Genomic DNA, 5,265 nt, shown 5'->3' with positions numbered 1-5,265 from the left:
TGTCTGCTGTTCTGTGGTTCGGAACTGTTAAAAAAATAGTAGTCAAAATGTTGACACCAACAGGTCTCCATGGCCTGCGTGTGCGCTTCTTAATCCAATCACGAGGGATCATACAATGTATGGGACACAAATGATGTCTGGATTAATTCTGCCAGTCATCTGTGGCTCTGCATCCACCCCATTCACTACAATATATTTCCTTCCAACATTTTAAATTGTTATCAAAACATTTTTGAAAAAGCGCCACTGAGCCGCAAGGGAGTGCTTGAAGAGCCGCATGCGGCTCCGGAGCCGCAGGTTGCCGACCCCCGTTCTAGAGGAATCCAAAATGACAGCAACAAAACAGAAAATAGGGGTAACAAATAATTCTGCAGGTCCTTCATTTGAAAAAAAGGTTAAAAAAGCAAAATTAGATGATGTTGCTGTGGAGGAACGGGATGTAATTTTTACTAGAGAGCCTGAACAGGAAATATTTTACTTTAATCCTTTAAATCTTGATGTTTGCCAGGGTCTGTGCTCAATTTTAGACATCGAGTTTAAAAAGTTTAATGTCCCAGTTTTTTCCCCCATTGGATTATTAAGGCCACCCTGCACCATAAAAGTATAGTGGGAGATGGGAACTGTTTCTTTTGGGCCATCTCCCAGGCTGTGAGCGGATCGCAAAACGCTCACAGAAAAATTCGATTAGCTGTTGTTAAAGATATGGAAAATAATCCTGATCAATATAGCTGGGTAATTGTACACGAGTACTCCTCTGAAGCTGATTACAATGCCAAATCTAGAATGCGTTTCGTTAGTGTTTGGGCGATGGATATAGAAATTCAAGCTACAGCTTATTTATTGGGGGTGATTTTTTTGTCTTGTTTGGTGGCAGGTGGCTTAGGCACAAGAGCATCAGGGAACAATCATCAGTAAATGAAAAATATCCAAAATTGTGGAGCTGTGCATTTAGAAAATGTAACCTGCGTCAAAGATCAGCACCAGGACTCTTGTGTTGGCTGTTGCACGTCTGCCAACCTGAACTCAGAAACTTAGTTCATGCATTCACGTGAAAAAGGTAAAATCAACTCTACAAACATAAGTAATTTAGTAATTGACAAGAAGAGTAGATTTGGAAAATTTACGTCCAAATACTTTCCATTCCAAAGAAGAAAGAAAATGGCAAAAGTACAAAGGGAAGATTTACAGAGAAAATAAGAATAATGGTTTCAAGCATACCATCCAAAATAAATATTCAAGTAATGTAAGTTACAGACAGAAAGTTAAGGCAAGCAATAGAAGACATCTGAAACAAAGGTACTTGGAAAATGAGGACTAGAGAGATATGTTAAAGTCAAAAGCAGAAGTGAAATACTCAGATGACACAGGACCATGATGAAGTCTCTGAGCATAGAAAAATATAAAATAAATATTAAACACAGGACCATGATAAAAGCTCTCTGCAAAGACAAATATAAAAGAGATGCAGCACATAGAATTAGAGTCAACGCTGCAAACAAAAAGAGATACAGGGAAAATCAGGCGTTACGAAAGAGTGTCATAAGTAATGTTAAATTGAAGAGGCAGTTGCTGAAAAAGAAGGATCTCTGTTACATGTCAAATTAAAACGTAAACTGACTTACAAATGTCATTATAAGTATCAGTTTGTTGATACCATGCACATTAGGCGGGCCTTGCAGTATTTGAAACAAAATAATCAATACTATAAAGACATAGAGTTTAACGAAGCTTGGCTCAATGACTTTTGTAAGGAAGAACTGAAAGATGAAGATCAAAATTAAGTTGATCACAAGGCGGACAAAAGTGGACCAAAAAAAGAAGGGGCCGATGATGGAGAAGATGAGCTTCTCCATGGCATACAGACTCACTGCATGTTCCAGGATTTTGCTCTGTTTCCAGTGGACATCGGCCAAGAAGTTCTCGATCAATATTTTGAGGACATTTTGAATGTGGCCCCGGCAGAAGGGAACAATCCAGTCAGACTATTATCTAATCTGGAAAACGAAGCTAAATGTTTCCCTGTAATTTTTCCCGACGGTAAAAATGTTTTCCACGAAATTAGGAAATACAAATTGTCTCTGTCACGGTATTTTAATAACAGGATCCTCCATGCCGACGGAAGGTTTGCGCAGAACGTTGAATACATCTTGTTTGCACAGTACATGTCGGAGGTAGAGAAGGTTGTGAGTAGTGTGTCTGTGGCTCTTCGCAAAGAGAAGACTGGACGTGCATCTGAAAGCGTAAGTGCCGATGCACGTTCCGAGAAGTCTCTGAAGAAGCTGTTGGAGGTGGATCAGGAATATTGTTTCCTCCGGCCTATTCGAGGCACTCCGGCATTTTGGCAGGACACAGAGAAAGACTTGTTGGCATGTGTTCGTCAGCTGGGTGTACCGCCGACTTGCGTTTGAAAAATCTCCTCTGCACTGTGTTAAGACAGGAGGGGAGAACCAAAACAGCTGACCAGTTGGATTGGACGGACCGGTGTGATTTGTTGCATAGGAGCAGTGTCACGGCGGCATGCATGTTTGACTTCCGCTAGCACTGTTTCCTCAGGGAGGTTCTGCTGTCTCCCGCCAATCCAATCAGGAAAATTATCGATTACTTTTATAGGGTTGAGTTCCAGCAGCGTGGGTCCCCTCATGTTCATGTTTTGTTCTGGGTGGAGGGGGCTCTACGAATCGGAAAAGCAACGGTGGAGGAGGTCGCCGCATTTATCGATCGATACGTGACCTGTGAGATTCCGGTGAACGACAAGGTGTTGGCAGAGATTGTACTGTCTGTCCAGCAGCACTCCAGGAGCCACACAAAATCGTGCAAAAAAGGGGGAAAAACATGTCACTTCAACTTTCCCAGAACAGCATCCGGCCGAACATTTGTTATTGATGAAGAAAAGAAACAGAAATGTCCCAAATGTTCAGACCCAAATCAGTTTGGCGAAACAGGCGAAAAAGCAAAAGATCAATGCATCTGCTGGCAGATTAGGAAGCAAGAAGCCGACATGGCAGCAGAAGCATTGATCAAAGTTACAAGTGAGATCGTCAACGAGAAATCTAAATTTGACACCTTGGAACAGATCTTTCAACATTTCAAATTGACCAGGAAATATACGAAAGTCTGTTGAGGGCTTGTAGCAGGAAAAGAAAAGTTGTCTTAAAAAGGAATAAAAATGAAGTCTGGATCAACCCCGTACAACAAGTCCCTGTTAAAGTGTTGGAATGCAAACATGGACATTCAATACATCGTGGATGCTTATGCATGCGTCGTGTACATAATTTCGTACATTTTAAAAGAAAAGCGCGAAATGGGTCTGTTGTTAAGGAACGGCCAAAAAGAAGCGGAAAAAGGAAACGCCAGTGCAAAAGAATCACTGAAGAAATTAGGCACCGTGTACTTTCATAATCGGGACGTGTCAGCTCAAGAAGCTGTTTATAGATTGGCTAACATGCATCTAAAAGAATGTTCCAGAAAAGTAGTGTTCATTCCAACCGGGGACAACATCGTTAGAATGAGCAAACCACTGGCTGTTCTGCAGGAGCAAGGGGAGTCAGGAAACCAGTGGATGCTCAACATCGTCGATAGGTACAAAAATAGGCCAATTAACCAAGAATTTGATGATATGTGCATTGCTAGTTTTGCATCATAATATCGTTTACTGTCAAAAAATGAAAAATCCAAAAATGCGATAGAACTCCGGAATAATTGTGGCTTGACTGTTAAATGCACCCATACCAAACCCACAGTCGTCCGTTATGCGCGTTTCTCTGAAATGAAAAATCCAGAGCGGTTTCATTTGAGGATTTTAGAATTATTCCTCCCGTATCGCATGGACGACGACCTGAAACTGCAGGATTTCAAATTCTACCAGGATTTTTATGAAAAGGGTACGGTGCGTCTTAGAAGCGGCGAATACACTGTTGAAATTGTCGTAGATCGGAACCGGGAGAAGCTTGAAGTTGAAGTGTTAGAGCTGGCCCAGGCTGAACTGTCAGATGCTGAGATTCTGGAAGCTGCATGGGACATGTTGGTCCCCGGAGCACAATTAGAACAGAGAGAGTGTGCTCAGGAGCTGCAGGAGAGACAGTCAGAGGATAAAGAGGTTGAGGAAGATCAGGAGCCGGAGATTCCAGATCTGGATGTTCTCCGTGCTGAAGCTGCTCACCTGGAAAGGAGTCCAGGCCTTAGTAGGGAGGGGGGGTTGTTGCTGATTAGCTCTTTGAATCAGCTGCAACTCTCCACCTTCCTTTATGTCAGAGAGTGGTGTCTGAAGAAAGTGGCTGGTCACAACCCAGATCCTCTGCACAAGTTCGTTACAGGCGCTGCAGGGACTGTAAAGAGCCACTTGATCAGAGCAATCCAGTATGAGGCAACGAGGTTGCTGTCGCCTATGTGTCGACAACCGGACTCCATCTCAGTTCTGCTCAGTGCCCCCACTGGGATTGCTGCCTATAGTCTGTAGGCAGCAACCATTCATACTACATTTGGGATCAGTAAAGATATCCGTCTGCTGTACTGTCCTCTGGGTGAGGAAAAACTTAATCTTATGCGCGTTAAATATCATGATTTACACATTTTGATAATTGATGAAATTTCCATGGTGGACCACAGACTATTGACCTACATCCACGGAAGACTACGACAAATTAAACAGACGGGCGACTTTTCCCCTTTTGGGAAAGTTTCAATTGCTGATGTTGAAGATTTCTATCAGTTGCCTCCCGTTAAAGGGAAACCACTTTATGCAGAAACATCAGATGTAAATTTGTGGTCCACGTTCTTCAAAGTGGTTGAAGAGATTGTCCGACAGAAAGACCAAGCAATTGCACAGATGTTAAACAGGATTAGTTCAAAAGAAACCAAATTGTTACCTGGTGATGTGCAAATGCTGAAGCAGCGTGAAACAGGCGAGGGCAGCACGGCTTTACACATTTTCCCCACAAATGCCCAAGTTTTTGCACACAATTTGGCGCAGCTAAAAACAATTTGTGAAGATTATTTTGAGATTAGTGCAGAGGATTTCATTCAAAGTAAAGAAACAGGAAGACTGGAACTGATGAGTGGGCATCATAAAAAAGTCAAGAACAGCTGTTTGGAAGAGAAGCTGCTCTTGGGCGTAAGTGCTTGTGTGATGTTGTGCAAAAATTTAGACATCACCAATGGATTGGTAAATGGGGCATGCGGCATAGTCACCCACATTGAATTTCATAAAGGTAGGGGTTTTGGCTGGTTCCACTGCTATTGAGCCCGTGGAAGAGTGGGTAAATAACA

General features: G+C 42.5%; 1 pseudogene; it reads left to right on the top strand.

The window, feature by feature from the left end:
- Window positions 1-5,265, top strand: part of LOC112148062 — a 19,030-nt pseudogene that overhangs the window by 13,086 nt on the left and 679 nt on the right.

This window comes from Oryzias melastigma, linkage group LG9, assembly GCF_002922805.2.
Source record: "Oryzias melastigma strain HK-1 linkage group LG9, ASM292280v2, whole genome shotgun sequence".
Classification (NCBI taxonomy): domain Eukaryota; kingdom Metazoa; phylum Chordata; class Actinopteri; order Beloniformes; family Adrianichthyidae; genus Oryzias; species Oryzias melastigma.
The sequence above is the reverse complement of the archived record's forward strand: the minus strand, read 5'-3'. Positions and strand labels throughout refer to the sequence as shown.